Genomic DNA, 17,597 nt, shown 5'->3' with positions numbered 1-17,597 from the left:
CATACGTGACTTGTTTTTTTCAACGTTTTTTTTTTTTTTTTTTTTTTCTTGTAACATTCTTTTTTTGTGTGGAAAAATGAAATAATATATTTTTATATATTTTTATGTTTTGTTCTCCCCATACAGTCCAGTGTTTTGTTATTTTGGACCAACTCCCTATCATGTTTTGTAATGTTTTTTTTCTCACGTGGAAAACAAAGTAATACATTTTGAAAAATATATATTTTTTGTTTGTTTGTTTGCTTTGCTTTGTTTTGCTATGTTTTGTTTTGTGTTGTTTTGTTTGTTGTTCATACAATAAAAATCAATGGACTCCGATGTTGTTTTGGACCAGCTTGCTAGCGTGTTTCATAACGTTCTTTCTCAAGTTGGAAAAAAAAAGTTTTTTTGTTTTGTTTTTTATTATTTTTTTTATTTTATTTTAGTTTTGAGCAGCTCACTGGCATGTTTCATCACAGTCTTTCTCATGCAGAAACAAAATGTGTTGTTTTGTTTCGTTTGTCCAGTGAGTCCAATGTTGTTTTGGACCTGAAGTAGAAAAAAAAAATGTTTTGTTTAGGTTTTGTTTTGTTTTGTTTTTTTTGTTTGTCCATTGAGGCCAGTGTTGTTTAGGACCAGCTCATTAGCGTGTTTCATAACTTTTTTTTTTCTGATGTAGAAAAAAACAATGTTTAGTTTAGTTTTTTTTTGTTTTGTTTTGTTTGTTTGTTCAGTGAGTTTGTTTGTTTTAGTTTTGTTTGTTCAGTGAGTCCAGTGTTTTGTTGTGGAGCAGCCTACTGGCATGGTTCATTACATTCTTTCTCATGCAGAAAAAAAAAATGTTTTGTTTTGTTTTGTTTTGTTTTGTTTTGTTTTGTTTTGTTTTGTTTTGTTGTTTTGTTTTGTTTTGTTTTGTTCATTCAGTAAGTCCAGTGTTTCGTCATGGACAAGCTGGAATTTTTCTTCACGTTCTTTCTCATGCAGAAAAAAAAAAAAAAAAACTGTTGTTTTGTTTTGTTCGTCCAGTCAGTCCTATGTTGTTTTGGACCAGCTCTGATGTAGAAAAAAAAAAAAAGTTTTGTTTAATTTTTTGTTTTGTTTATGTTTTTGTTTTGTTGGTCCATTGAGTCCAATGTTGTTTTGGACCACTAGCATCCTTCATAACGTTTTATTTTTTTTTTCTGATGTACAAAAAGTTTTATTTGTTTTGTACGTAAGTCCAGTGTTATCATGGACCAGCTCTCTAGCATATTTTTTGTTTTGTTTTGTTTTGTTTTGTTTGTTTTGTTTTGTTTTGTTTTGTTTTGTTTGTTTTGAGTCAAATGTTGCTTTGGACAACAAAAAACATGCATCGGACATGTCATACTTTGCTCACATGATTGGTCCAATTTCAGTTTGAGATCTCTGAACCAGAACACAACCTGCCCCGGAGCATGTTGGCTGTGGAGTGTAAGTTGCCATGGCAATGAATGTACACAGTGGCACATAAATAAAATATAAATGAAGGACACACAAAAACTAAATAAAATAAACAGAGCATAAAAAATAAGCAGGTCTACTAATATTCATAAATGATAAGAAATGTAGTCTATTCTGCTTGTTTTTAAGGATTGATTGATGATCACAAGAAAACAAAAACTTTATTGCATTAGACATTGGATCTGTGTATGTATTTATTTATTGTTTGGGTTTGTATTTATTAATAAAAATAAATAAAAAATTAAGATGTATTCCCCCGGTTTTACAGACAAGGCTTAAGCATAGTCCCAGACTATGCAAGTCTGAGCTGTTCCAACTGAAAGAAACTTGTACTGATCGATCTTGAAATACTGTGAGTCAGTGGCCTTGTTTCGTCTCAAGATGCACACCAGTAGTATCTTTTATAAGGCATGTTTATAAAAAAAAATACTTTAATGTCCTTATTGAACTATGGTCTAAACCTGGGTTATGAGAACCACTGTTTTACTGATGAAACATGGAGACATATTTGTACGATTGCGACTAAATGGTTTTTCTCCGTTCTTCAAGCCATATCACATATTTTTCAAATGAATAAACTATAGATGCAATGCAATGCTAATTAACAGCCTTACTTTATAGAATACTATATAAAATAATGATTTTGCCACATTCTGTGATGTGAAACTACGTCAAATCACAAAAGGAAGTTATTTCAAACTTTTAGAGGGGTCATCGGATGCTAAGTTCACTTTTTCATGTTGTTTGAACATTAATGTGTGTTGGCAGTGTATGTACAAATATACCCTATAATGATAAAAATCCATGCAGTGGTTTTTAATTAATCTGTAAAAATAATATCCCCTTTTTCAAATCGAGCCGTTCTCAGATGCCTGTCGGTGTGGCGTCACACCCACAGAGGCTGCTCCCACAATAGTTGATTGACATGAGCTCTTACCTCAGATCAGCTGTAACAGTCCGCCCTCTTTGTTTCGATGCCGGAGCAGGGATGTAAGTGGTCGTCATTTACTCTCGACATCTGAGCTGCTGAAGATGCAGTGGATTACGTTTGTGAAGGGAATGCACCTCCCGATCTACATATATCTGTCTATGTTCGCGCAAATCATTCGTGATCCAGCTTCACTTACAGCAGAAGTGAGTGTAAGCGTTTTTTTTATGAATCTTTGCGATCGCCTTTCCTAATAATGTGCTAGTTAGCAAGGTTAGCGGCTAAACATGGCTAAATGCGGCTAAAGTAAACAGGCTCGTCACTCCACAGAGAGAAGAGAGGGGCGGGGCGAGCAGAGCTCATTTGCATTTAAAGCAGCAACGACCAGAATGAGATGATTTTTGCAGAGCTTATTTTGTCATGGTAAAAAGGGTGTTGTTTCACACAACCATCGAAAATTTTAAACCAAAGTATATTATAGACTTTTCATTAAGACTCTAAAGAATCATATCAACTTGTGGAAAATGGGCATCCGAAATCCATGCACGTGTTCTCTTGAGGTAAATTTGAATGCACAGACTGATTTTTCATATGTTCGACACATATGCTGCACTGTACAGCCCTGGTGCGTCACCCTAGTTATATAGTCAGAAGGTGTGTGCCACTTAAAGTTGCGCTGCGCACACCGATCAGTGTATGACATTACAGCCTCATTGTCTCAGCCTCATGGTTTCATTGTTTATACGTAGGTATTTATACGTAACGTGTAGGGGCACAAAACGTACATTTTTGTATGTTTTTATTGATGCTAAAACGTACAGTTTAGACGTATTTCAACATTTAAAATGTACAAATTGCTATGAATTTTTAGCAAAAAAATGTAAAATATTTGTGTATCTTTTATATCATTAATATATTCGTATCAGTGCTTTTAATCATTTTATCAATAAGCGATTTAGATTTTTAGACCCATTTAACCTACCCCCAAACCTAAACCTACCCATTTTATAGCGACTATAAAAGGATATAAAAAGGAACTGACCAAAATATGCAGGGAAATTACCATTTTAGTAACAATACAGCATTAAAATATTTTATAGTCGCTAATCCCACTCCAACCTCTAAACCTAACCATAATTCTCTCTGTACAGTATAAGAAAAACATGACAATCACAGTGCAATCACAATCATTTATTATTGCAAAAATGTCAAACGCAGTACCAAAAAGCAGTCAAAATGATGATACGTTGCAGCCGCAGTCCTCTCTGGTGGAATACAGTAGGTTTTTGAGATGCAGAGCAGAATTGAAGTTGTTAATCGCTGAAAATATTATCGAGATTATTTTCCCTATCCACTCCATGAAGGCGCGTGTGCATCATTCAAAACACATCTCACCAGAAACACAACATGTTGTAATCTGTGACGAATGCAGGCGTTAGCCAATGAGCGTTCGATTTTCCTGCCGTAAAACTTGTCATTTCTTGATGCGGCACTATTTGTGTATTTTATGGTTCTATTGTTAGTCACAACATGTCGGAGAAAACGCCTTTTGTGTCCCATCACATTAATATCACATGAATGGTAAAACGATTGCAGAAATGTTATTTATTTTAAGGGTTTAAAGTGTCTTGTTCAACATCATGTAGGCCTATTTTTGGAAACGAGCGGGCAGCAGAAATCACACAACATATTGAAATGTTATAATCTTATATTAAATTAATCTTATATTAACAATTTATGCAATTGAAAACAAGGTCATTGGTAGGACAAATACAAACAATGATAATGAAATTAATGGCGCGATTTCAATATTCATCAAGGATTCGTTTTTAGGTGTCGTCAAAACGTCTGTATTGTATGTTTAAATGCTGAAAACATGTAAGTATTTGTATGTTTAGATGCTGTAAAAACGTCAGTATTGTGCGTTTTAGTGTCTGGAAAAATGTAAGTGAACCAGCTCACTGGCATATTTTATCACGTTCTTTCTCATGCAGAAAAAATAAATTTTGTTTTGTTTTGTTTATACAATGAGTCCAATGTTGTTTTCGACCAGCTCACTAGCGTGTTTCATAACTTTCTCACGCAGAAAACAAAGGAAGAGGTTTTGAAAAATATCTCAGTGTTTTGTGTTTTGTTTGTACAAAGAAAGTCAGTGGGGTCCACTGTTTGTTGTTTTGGACCCCCATGACTTTTACTGTAAAGCGAATAATGTATTGTGTTTTCCATGTTCGTTCTTTGAAAAAAAAACTGTCCATTTAAGTAAAAAAAAAACGCTACTTTATCATAACAGGATATATTTCTTTGCTGAATGGCAAAGAATTTCTGCCATTTCCATGAATCCATCTGTCACAGCCGACCAAATTTGATAGGCTGCCACGTGTTTGCTGGCTACTGAGAATGTGGCCCTCTCTGACAGCTGTTTACTATGATAAACAGTGTCTGTCAGTAGTGTAAACAGTGAAGATTTTCTTAATATGTGGTGCTTTTGCATTCGGAAACTGCACCATCTGGTGCTGTTAAATGATTTTGAAAGTTAGTTTTGATGGAGAGTATTTTGTGAACGCAGAGAGTTGCAGTACGGAATAATAATAGCGGCATCAGACTGTCAATATGAAGCATACCGATGACCTTTTAAGATACAGGCATACATTTAACTTTTTTTTTTTTTTTCAGCACAGAACCACTGCACCCGTAATCTGAAGTTGCTTGTATTCAGTGTGTTTGTTTGAGAGCGTGTGATTTAGTGCGTGGTGGATACATATGTATTTGTTATCAACAGAAGTGTTGACATATCATGATGACTTTATCTTCAAGGAAATGTTCTGCAGGATTCTCAGAGGAGTTCTGTCAGAAGATGAATGAGTCATTTGGCAAACTAATGTAAACAGTGTTATAAAAGCATCATGTCTAGCTGGTGTATTCCAGCACAGATTGTGTTGCTATTTATTTATTTTTTGCAAGGAATTTGTATATGGATATGAACAAATGAGTGATTTCTGAAGGATCTGGTGACACTGAAGACTGAAGTAATGATGCTGAAAATGTAGCTGTGCAACACAGGAATTAATTACATTTTACAATATATTCACATTGAAAACAATTTTAAATTGTAATACTATTTCACGACAAATAAATGCAGCCTTGATTAGCATAAGAGACTTTTTTTTTTCCAAAATCAAAAAATGCATTACTGTAAATACAGAATGACTTGATATTTAAATTATTATTACTTATTATTTATTATTTTAGAATTAATGTAATCAAATCATACATGTTTCCAGGACTCCTCTTCCTAAAATGGGGTTTAACAAAGGAAAAAAACAAACAAAAAAAAACAGGGTAAAGTATTTGTGTGTGTGTGTGTGTGTGTGTGTGTGTGTGTGTGTGTGTGTGTGTGTGTTTTGCTTGTTTGTTTGTTTGTTTGTTTTGTTTGAGGTTTTGCCTTTTGATTTTGGTGTTTTTGTTTTGTTATGTTTTGTGTAGGGGTTTTGCTATTTAGATTTTGTTGTTTTGGTGTTTTGTTTAGGGTTTTGCTTTATTGTTTTTGTTTGGAGCTTTGATTTATTGTTTTTTTGTTTGGTTTGGTTTTTTGTTTTTGGTGGTTTTTGTTTTGTTTTGTTCAGGCTTTACTTAGCATATTTTTGGATGAAAGTTATTTTGTTTTGCTTTGCTTTTTTGTTTTTGTTGTTGTTTTGGAGTTTTGTTTTGTTTGGGGTTTTGCTTTATTGTTTTGTTTGGGGTTTTGCTTTTCATTTTGTTTTGTTTTGGGGTTTTACTTTTTGGTTTTTGTTGTTGTTTTGGTGTTTTGTTTTGTTTGGGGTGTGTTTTTAACCACATATTTTTGGATGAAAGTTTTGCTTTGTTTTGTTTTTGTTGTTTTTGTGTTTTTAGTTTAGTTTTTTTTTCAGGGTTTGTTTTAACGTCACATTGTCATGTTGGTGTCGTGTGCAGGGAATGATGAGGATGAGCGAGGAGATCCAAAACATGTAATTTATTTAAATACAGGAAACAGCAGGGAACCAGCAAACACAACGCAAGAGACTAGATAACAGAATGACAATACTGAATGACAATTAAGAACCGACAATCTAACAGTGGACACAACCAAACTTAAATACAGGGACTAATCAGGGGGAGACAGGTGTAGACGATTAGACAGTGACATAATGAATTAGAAACAGAAACGGAAGACCAAATAAGGGCATACACGGGGAAAAACACACAAAACAGTCCAAAGGGTGTGACACTACCCCCCCTCCCATAAGGCGCGACTCGCACCGTAACAAAATACACTGGGGAGGGAGGGTGGGCGCCCTGGAGGCTCGTGCGGGGCAGACACAGAAGGGAGAGGAGGTACGCCTCCAGGGCGGATCAGGGAGCCAAGGCGGAGCATACAGTCCCGGGTGCCATGGCGAGTCAGGGAGTCAGGGAGCTCAGAGGAAGCCACGGCCGAGCACAGAGTCCATAAGGCCATGGCGGGTCAGGGAGCTCGGAAGCCACGGCCGAGCACAGAGTCCATACGGCCATGGCGGGTCAGGGAGATCGGGAAGCCACGGCCGAGCACAGAGTCCATACGGCCATGGCGGGTCAGGGAGATCGGGAAGCCACGGCCGAGCACAGAGTCCATACGGCCATGGCGGGTCAGGGAGCTCGGGAAGCCACGGCCGAGCACAGAGTCCATAAGGCCATGGCGGGTCAGGGAGATCGGGAAGCCACGGCCGAGCACAGAGTCCATACGGCCATGGCGGGTCAGGGAGATCGGGAAGCCACGGCCGAGCACAGAGTCCATACGGCCATGGCGGGTCAGGGAGATCGGGAAGCCACGGCCAAGGCGCTCGGGAGGCGCCGGCTCTGGAGGGCGCGCTGGAGGCCGCGCTGGAGGCAGCTCGGGCTCTGGAGGGTGCGCTGGAGGAATGGACTGGACCAGTGGAGACTTTGGAGAGCTGGACGGGACCAGCGGAGATGAAGGAGAGCTGGACGGGACCAGCGGAGACGAAGGAGAAAATAATTCATATAAATCCACATAATCCTTAATATATATACGGCTTGCCATATTTCCAGTAGCTAATCCAGAGCGCGGGGGTGTGGCTGGAGTCCAAAAGTGAGCCACGGGCGGAGTCCGAGAGTTGGTTGCGGGCACGGCTGGAGTCCGAGAGCTGTCTTTGTTTTGTTTTTGTTGTTTTGGTGTTTTGTTTTGTTTGGGGTGTGTTTTTAACCACATATTTTTGGATGAAAGTTTTGCTTTGTTTTGTTTTTGTTGTTTTTGTGTTTTTAGTTTAGTTTTTTTTTTCAGGGTTTGTTTTAACGTCACATTGTCATGTTGGTGTCGTGTGCAGGGAATGATGAGGATGAGCGAGGAGATCCAAAACATGTAATTTATTTAAATACAGGAAACAGCAGGGAACCAGCAAACACAACGCAAGAGACTAGATAACAGAATGACAATACTGAATGACAATTAAGAACCGACAATCTAACAGTGGACACAACCAAACTTAAATACAGGGACTAATCAGGGGGAGACAGGTGTAGACGATTAGACAGTGACATAATGAATTAGAAACAGAAACGGAAGACCAAATAAGGGCATACACGGGGAAAAACACACAAAACAGTCCAAAGGGTGTGACACTACCCCCCCTCCCATAAGGCGCGACTCGCACCGTAACAAAATACACTGGGGAGGGAGGGTGGGCGCCCATGGCGGGGCAGACACAGAAGGGAGAGGAGGTACGCCTCCAGGGCGGATCAGGGAGCCAAGGCGGAGCATACAGTCCCGGGTGCCATGGCGAGTCAGGGAGCTCGGGAAGCCACGGCCGAGCACAGAGTCCATAAGGCCATGGCGGGTCAGGGAGCTCGGAAGCCACGGCCGAGCACAGAGTCCAGAGTCCATACGGCCATGGCGGGTCAGGGAGATCGGGAAGCCACGGCCGAGCACAGAGTCCATACGGCCATGGCGGGTCAGGGAGATCGGGAAGCCACGGCCGAGCACAGAGTCCATACGGCCATGGCGGGTCAGGGAGATCGGGAAGCCACGGCCGAGCACAGAGTCCATAAGGCCATGGCGGGTCAGGGAGATCGGGAAGCCACGGCCGAGCACAGAGTCCATACGGCCATGGCGGGTCAGGGAGATCGGGAAGCCACGGCCGAGCACAGAGTCCATACGGCCATGGCGGGTCAGGGAGATCGGGAAGCGGCCAAGGCGCTCGGGAGGCGCCGGCTCTGGAGGGCGCGCTGGAGGCAGCTCGGGCTCTGGAGGGTGCGCTGGAGGAATGGACTGGACCAGTGGAGACTTTGGAGAGCTGGACGGGACCAGCGGAGATGAAGGAGAGCTGGACGGGACCAGCGGAGACGAAGGAGAAAATAATTCATATAAATCCACATAATCCTTAATATATATACGGCTTGCCATATTTCCAGTAGCTAATCCAGAGCGCGGGGGTGTGGCTGGAGTCCAAAAGTGAGCCACGGGCGGAGTCCGAGAGTTGGTTGCGGGCGCGGCTGGAGTCCGAGAGCTGTCTTTGTTTTGTTTTTGTTGTTTTGGTGTTTTGTTTTTTGTTTGGGGTTTGTTTTTAATGTCACATATTTTTGGATGAAAGTTTTGTTTTGTTTTGTTTTTCTTTTGTTTTGTTGGTGTTTTGTTTTGTTTGGAGTTTTGCTTTTTATTTTTGTTTTTTGGGGGGGTTGCTTTTTGTTTTGCTGTTCTGTTTTGTTTTGTTTTGTTTTGTGTTGTTTCAATCAAAGTTAATTTTTAACTTCACATAATATACCTTTTAAGAAAGTTTTTTATTATTATTCTTTCTTTGTTTTTGATGTTTTGGTTTTACGTTTTTTATATTTTTATTATTATTATTATTATTATTATTATTATTATTATTATTATTATTATTATTATTTATTTATTTTAAATAATTGTTTTGCAAAAATATAAGGTTTTAGGATTTTGACACTTAACAACATTAAAAAGGGAAGTGTTGTTCTTTGAACACATTAAGTAAAGACCTACTTGTTTAATTATGTTTCTGGTAATGTTCCAGTAATGTTCTCATAATTGTGTTTTGATATGTTTTGTTTTGATTAAAGTATTTTGCTTGGTTTTGTCGCCCAAAATAAGCCTTAAAATCTTTCCTATCCAAATAAAGAAAAGAAAAGTGAATTCACTTCATGTCGCTTTTGTGTTTGGTTTATGGCCTGCATCTTGTGTACATATTATAGTTATCATGACAGCAGTAATTCATCAACAGCACATATCCAGATGTGTAATGTAGTCGGGGGGAATTTTCTGCATTTTAAGTAGACAGTTCAAGTGATTATATTGTTTTAATGCTGTACAGTCCCAGTAAAGTATGCCAGTATGTATATTTGTTGCATCTTCCACCACTTAGTGCTCACAACCCATGAGGTTTGGGCCTTTTCTTGATTTGCATAATTCCTTTTCGTGGATGAGGTGCTAAAGCAGTGCAGACAGGCAGCATATGCAAATAAACAACACAATCAGCCAGAACAGTTCATTCATAGCGAATTCCTCCCAAAAATCCAGTGCGCTCAGGATGTGGAGAGAAGTTCACACTGTCATCTGTGTAATTATATCATACTGTAGGTGCACTCAGAGTCTCTGGCCTCAGTTGGCACAGCGTTCAGCTCACGTCCAGCCATTGTCGGGCTGAGGCACATGAAAACCGGACGGTCCCAGTGAGTGGGAAGTGCTGATTGAAAACCGTAAGCTCCGTTCGGGAAAGGGCACCGGGGGGACCGCTCAAAGAGAGAGCGATGAGTGAGACGCCTGAAATAAATAAGTAAAAACAAGAGAATAAAAGACAGAGAGGAGTGACACAGGGGCAATGGTTTCCCTTTTCATGGCAGACATCAAACAGACTAATGCTGAGGAGATCTATTGTGTGTTTGACATAGAGCAGCAATGAGAGAGAGAGAGAGATGAGGATTAGAGAATATTCTAGACAAGGGGAAAATTAATAGCTTTATAAAATGTTGCCATTTCTGAGACTTTCACAAACTAGTTAAGTCTTTAAATATGATTAAGGATAACTGATGTTTTCAAAAATGTACATAAATAAGAAGAAAGCAAACCACAGCAAATTAAGCAAACACTTGGGGTTATGTTAATAATTAATGATTGTCATTTTCAGCTAGTTACATCCTTTGAGATTAAGTATAATTACTGTTTTCTTCAGCTCAACACAGAAAATAAATATATAAATAAGTCCATAAGAACAGGGATGAAAAAGAAAGGCAAACGGGATGAAAAAAATGGGCAAACACTTACAAAGTTGTCTGCATATGAAAAAAAATATATATATTAATCTGATCACAAACTTGTGAGACTACCCTATTAAAGCTGATTATTTTGACAAATGTTAATTAATATAGTTTAAGTTTAATATTATTCTACATAATTCCACTACATAATTATTGTAAATATAATGTCATTAATATTATATTAGTGCTGTCAAACGATTAATTGTGATTAATCGCGACTAATCACATCCAAAATAAACGTTTTTTGTGTACATAATTTATGTGCACGTACTGAGTGTATTTATTATGTATATATACATATACATGTATATATTTAAGAAAAATATGTTATTTTATTTATTAAAAATATTTATATAATTTCAATTATATGAATATATATATATATATATATATTTTTTTTTTTTTTTTTTTTTTTTTTTATATATTTACTGTATGTGAGTGTGTATTTTTATATACATAATAAATATACACAGTATACACACATATTATGTAAACAAAAACTTTTATTTTGGATGCGATTAATTACGATTAATCATTAGACAGCACTATTTTTTTATTTGTGATGTGATTCAATCATTGCCTTTTGACACATGAAATAAATATTGTAATACAACATAGATTTCATAGTGTACAAATATATATTTATTTATTTTGTATTCACACTGCAAATACATACTGTGTGTGTTGCATTACTTTCCAAGAGATATGGAAGTCAAAAAAGTAATTGAAATTTCTTATACAGTATTTATATAAACAACAGCAATTCTAGTGAAAGATAAATATCTTTTAACCTTTGTCACAATAATATGACTCAGCAGAGAACTGAAGAATTCAACAATGGCCATTACACATTGCATTAAAATATTAAATGCAAAAACATTTGCCAGTGATCTTTATGGTGTCTGGCAGTTCCAAGGTTGTCCTTTAAAACAGTGCATAATACACAAATTTCCCAGCATTAACTTCTCTAGGCATTCTCAAAGCATCATAAATTACGAAGTATTGCTCAATAGATTTCTTGACAAACCTGAAATACAAGCAACAGAGTTGAAAAAGTAACCTTGCCACCCAGTATCACTGACACAGTTTTCCTTATAAAGAAAGCACATTGATTCCAGAAAGTTAATGTTCATCCTTTGTTATGACTCTTAAAACCTTGCGATTTAAGAAACAGCAGTCAGTTCTAAAAGTTTGGATTTGAAAACCAAATCAGATTTGTGTCCAATATCAACAAAGCCTTGGATATTGTTTATCCGAGTTTTGATTACAGACAATGAAACCGACAATAAAAAGATTAGATATTTATATAACTACAACACGGTATTAATTTTAGCAGAGCCAAAAACGTTAACCATAACTCAACCTCGTTCCTAGTAAGGGACTTGCATTTAGTGTTTTTACTCTGTTAGGACACCTGTGTGAACTTGAGACTTTATTTGACCTTACTTTAGTCAATTTATATTTATTAACTTGATATTTTTGGGAATACGCTCCATTTAAAGTTTGGATGGAGCTCTGGACCACTTTGGAACATGTGTAAGGCTTATTGGATCTTACTGAGGTTGAGATACTCCCTTATACTCATGATGGACTGTAATATCCTTTTAGGAGAAATGAATACAGAACAAACATTCCTTTTACAAAATGCGTTTTATAGTCTACGGCCAAAATATGTCACTGCTGTAATTTCGCTGAAAATTACTGAAGCTCAAATATCACCAAATTAAAGAAACTGCAGAATCATAGGTTCAATTTTGCACCTGTGAGAAAAGGCCCACTGGGTCTTCCCACATTACAGCCAGGAAATGGGTAAACTGTGAGAAAATGCCTCAGTTCTGATATATCGTCAGTGTCCACTGGCTCTACGTGCTATCTCTGGGAGGTCGAGAATTTGGGGGAGGCTGAGAAGATCAGTGGAGTTAGAGGATAAACAGTCCAGCGAGATGACTGGTATTTTTCTGTGTCTTGGCTCTTGTTCTAGATATGTGAAAAACACTCCACAATATTTAAGAGCTGTCTGACCATCTATCCAAAAACGAACAGCAGACTGGAAGGTTTGTGTACTGGGGTAGAATGTCCCGTGTCAGGGGTTTCCTAGGGATCTTTAATGTAGATGCACACATGCAGCTGCTCTGGACTGTCTCTACACAGGCTGTTTTCTGTGTGTGATTCTGAAGCTCCTACTCCTTGAGGCATTCTTCCTGTAGAGTTTAGCTCAAATCTGCTCCAAAACATCTGCATAATCATTTTTAGTATTGAAGACTTGGAGTAGCAGGTACAGATGTGTTTAACTAGGGTTGAAACTAAACTGTGCAGGAAGGTGGCCTTCCAGGAACAGGACTGGCCCACGGCAGGGGTGTTGCATTTTGAGATAGGTGTGCCCTCAGTGTATCCTCTGAGTCCTCACCAACTTTAACCCAGTCAATCTCGTAAGAATTTTGTTCTTGTTGTTTTGTTCACAAAAGCAAACTACTACCTGCCAGTACGCAGAATTACATCACTAACATTTGGATCTGGAGGAAGACTGCAAGTCCTTAGGACAGGGGTCTCCAAACTCGGTTCTTAAGGGCCGGTGTCCTGCAGAGTTTAATTAACCCTAATTAAACACACCTGAACTAGTCAAGGTCTTAGGCATGCTAGAAACTTCCAGACAGGTATGTTGAGGCAAATTGGAGCTGAATTCTGCAGGACACCGGCCATCCAGGACCAGTTTGGAGACTCATGCTTTAGGGTGTCATTTGGGAGTGTGACTATACATTGCATCTATTCTTGTGAGATTCCCATGCCCATTCATTCAAAGTATTCAAAGCAATCCCAACCCAAAAATGTCATCACTGTAGTTCTGGTCCATGGGATTCCACAGTAATTACTATTTGAAAGCAGCACTACATCACTAACAAAGTGACTGGAGAATTGCAGGACCGTATGGCGACGTTTCGGACATGGGCGTGGTGTTGACTCTTACCTCTTTTCCATTTTTGTCCATTTTTTAGCCAGGCAAACTGGAGCCTGTTGAGAACCAGATGTGTGTTTCCACAAACTTGAGAAACAAACAGTGATGTAATGTTGTAGCAATGTGTTGTTTACCTGACTATAACTAGTGTTAAAACAAACATTGCTCATCCCAGTGTTTGTGCAGACACTGTGGCACATATTTTAGGGTTTTTACAGTCTTTTGTAATTTCTTAAGAGGCATTGAAACTGCTGATTCCCAGCCTCACTCCCATCCGGGTCACGGCACCAATGTACCCAGATCCTACTTGCACCTGCTCTGAGTGAGATGTAAACCCTGGTTATCGGCATTGGAAGTGCACTAACAAGGAGGCTGAAGATCACAGCCTCTAACATCAGTCGCTTGTGCGCCTCTTGAGATCAGGGGAGTGAGGTTTACCTGCACATGCCAGCTGGCCTCCGTTACACTTGCATAGTGTCTCTCTCTCGCACACACAGTTGTATTAAGACATATAAAACAATTTAGTGAAATGGTATTACATTTCTCAACAAGACCACTATGAGCCAGCTTTTCTCAGTCCCTGCTGCCTGGATCCGTTTGAGAACAGCAAATTTTGAGTTGAACTGTTAAATTATGTTCCTGGCCTGGAATCCCATTTTATAAGGTGGAAACAAGCAGAACGGTTTGAGCATTGGATCTGGCCTGTAACCCGCACAAGAACCATGCCGGTCCCAAAGAAACAAAGCTTGTCATAAAACTTTTGCTGAACAAGCTTTACCATCTAAACAGTACTTTGGCTGGGGTCTATGGGATTTCACATCAAACTACTACCTGACAGTCAATGTGGCATTCTGGCAGTAATGTGTGGACAGCAAGACCTAAAGGTGGCCATTTGGGACAATAACCTTCATTTTGCAAAAGATCTTGTGACATTTAAATGCATCATTCATTTATGTGTTCACTGATTCCAAGAGCAAAACCACCCCTAACTCAACCCTAATCTTGTCATGTAGAAGCAAGAGATTTGCTTAACAAGGTTGATTATCTAGACCAGGGACAGGCAACGTTGGTGCTGAAGTGCCGCTGTCCTGCAGAGTTTAGCTTCAATCCTAATCAAACACATCTGAACAAGCTAATCAAAAAGATCTGAATTACTAGGGCTACAGGCAGGTGAGAGTTCTTTTTAGGGTTGGAACTAAACTCTACAGGACATCGGCACTCCAGGATTGACATTGCCTATCCCTGATCTAGACCAGGGGTAGGCAAGGTCAGACCTACAGGACCACTGTCCTGCAGAGTTTAGCTCCAACCCTAATCAAACACAGTGATGGGGGTCCTTCAGGAAAAGGGTTGATCTAGACCAGTGGTTTTTAATCCTGGTCCTGGGAACCCACTGCTACGCACATTTTGTATGTCTTCCTTTTCTGACACACTCAGGTGAGTTTATGGATCTCTCTCCTAACGAGCTGATGATCTGAATCAGGTGTGGTAAATAAGGGAGACATACAAAATGTGCAGAGCGGTGGGTTCCCAGGTCCAGGATTGAAAACCACTGGTCTAGACATTACTGTGGCTCTGGTCCATGCATTTCACAGCAGTTACTACCTGACGGTAGCATTACGTCACTAACATATCAACCTGGGAGAGGTCTGCAGGACTCTATAGCAGCATTCAGGATATGACCATGGTAACCATCAGTCTTGCAAAATTCAGATGAGGCATTCATTCCAGTCTTAACCTTGTCAAACTTGTATCTTATGGGAATTTCTCAGAACACACTTTACCATTTAGACAGCTATGCAGCTCTGGTCCATCCTCACTGCAAGATCTTAAAGTAGCATTTTGCACAAAGTCTCCTGAGATTTGCATGCATCATTCATGCATTTTGTTCACTGAGTCTGAGAACAAGCCTGACTCAAACCTACCCTTTCAAATCTTGTGAGAGGTTTTCTGAACAAGGTTTGCCATCTAGACCAGGGGCTCTTTACTCTGGCCCTCGAGGTCAACTTTCCAGTAGAGTTTAACCCTAACCCTAATCAAACACACCTGACAAGCTAATCAAGGTCTTTAGGATAACTTGAAAGTTACTGGCAGGTGAGTTTGATCAAGGTTAGAGCTCTATAAGAAAGTAGACCCTGAGTTTCAGAGTTGAGAACTCCTGATCAAGACACACTGCAGCTCTGGTCTATGGAATTCACACCAACTTCAGCCAAAGGGTTGATGTTTGGGCCATGTTCCACGCCCAGAAACAGGACACAGGGATCTGTTTGTGTGAAGTTTCCACAGTACAACCATCCATCAGATATTTTCTATACTATTGGGGAAATTTACAGACCTAACAAAACATGCTGTGATGTGCCTTGAGATTGGGAAAATCCACAATAGTAGACATCATCAGCAAATTTATCTTGCACTTTATTCTTTGTCCCTTTTTTTTTATTTGAAGTTGAGACAAGCTTTTGGAAAGTGTTGGACCAAGAGATTGATTGGGCTGGTCTGCTCAGTGTAAAGTCCACCCTTTTTATCCGAGCCGTTCTCTAAACACACGTTACCCTTCTTGGCAGATGACAAGTAGATGAATCCAAGCCTTCCAAGTGTTTATGCATGCCGTAGACGTTGGAAGGTGCTCTTCAACTCAAAGTTTGGAAAAAAGCAGTCTCGCGTGTCAAACTTTCTAATCCCAGTTTGCCAAGTGAGAAGACACTCGATGGATTTCTTTTCTTCTATTGCAGGAGTCCACTGATGTCAAGTAGTTTGTTTTCCTCAACGTAGCATTCACTCACAATGGGGGTTGCATACTTGTAAAGCCAAAGTGAGTTTCTGGCTCTTAAAGGCAGCGTAATGACAAAGTGCATGATTTAATGGGATTCATTAGAGGCCGGTCTGACAGCGGCCGTCGCCAAAAAGCTTCCCACGCACACAAGCGGAGCTCTGTGCAAATATGTTGCACAGAAAACAAATTAACTGCAAGCGGTCACATCTGGCCTGTAAAATGAATCAAAGAGTGGATAAACAATGTGCCATTGAGAAGGAAGAGTTCTGGAGGACACTGAAAGTGAAATGCAACAAAAAAATGGAAGTCTACGCTGACTTGTGTGGGAAGTGGTTTAGTTAACACGTGACTTGACTGAGACCAGTGTTAATATAGTAGTGGTAAAATACAATTTAAAATATCAAAAACACACTGTTATACACAATACAGTAACAACAGTAATGCAAAACACCTGCACACTGCAACTGCAAACAGTCACTGAAGTAACTCTTCAAGGGATATTTCATCCAAACGAGGGTGAGTAAAATATTCTGGGTTTACATTATGGTTATATATTTTTTTTCCTTTAAGGCACAGATATTCAAGGAAATCTTTTGGTGGTTTAGTTTTGTTATAAGCAGTTCCCAATATCAAGTATGACAGGTTAGAGACAATCTGTTTCATCACTCAACACAGTACCTTTTTTCCAAGCTCTATGCCTTACTTTAATTATTAATTCTTTTTTTTTCCTTACCAATATTTCCTTTTTTTTTTCTCTACCTATTGATAATTAATTGTTGATTTCATCTTTCAGTAGATTCCCTGGTGTCATCAGAGTATGAGCCAATGTTTCTTATGTTTTGCATGTATTTCACTCTCTACAGATGAATTGTTGGGGGAACCATGCTGTATAACTGGAAGGGAACTATTGGATGACTATTTATTACACCCTGGCCTGAAAATCAAACAGTACTCCCTTCAGCCTTTGTCTATACCCCATCATGCGTCTTATCCATCTCATCTCTTCAACACCATATGTGCTTTGTTTGACTCTCCAGACGGCATGAAAAAAAAGCCTCGTCCACCATCTCCAGACCACACCAGCCTGCCTTTGATGGGATTAGATCCCATGGTGACGTCATCTGAAAGCTCTGTATAGTAAAAACAAAAGCCCTTTTTAAAGTCAGCCCTGACAGACGTGGAGTTTGATCCTCTTCCTGCGGAGCGCT

Source organism: Labeo rohita, chromosome 22 (genome assembly GCF_022985175.1).
Source record: "Labeo rohita strain BAU-BD-2019 chromosome 22, IGBB_LRoh.1.0, whole genome shotgun sequence".
NCBI classification, from domain to species: domain Eukaryota; kingdom Metazoa; phylum Chordata; class Actinopteri; order Cypriniformes; family Cyprinidae; genus Labeo; species Labeo rohita.
Note: the sequence above shows the minus strand (reverse complement) of the source record.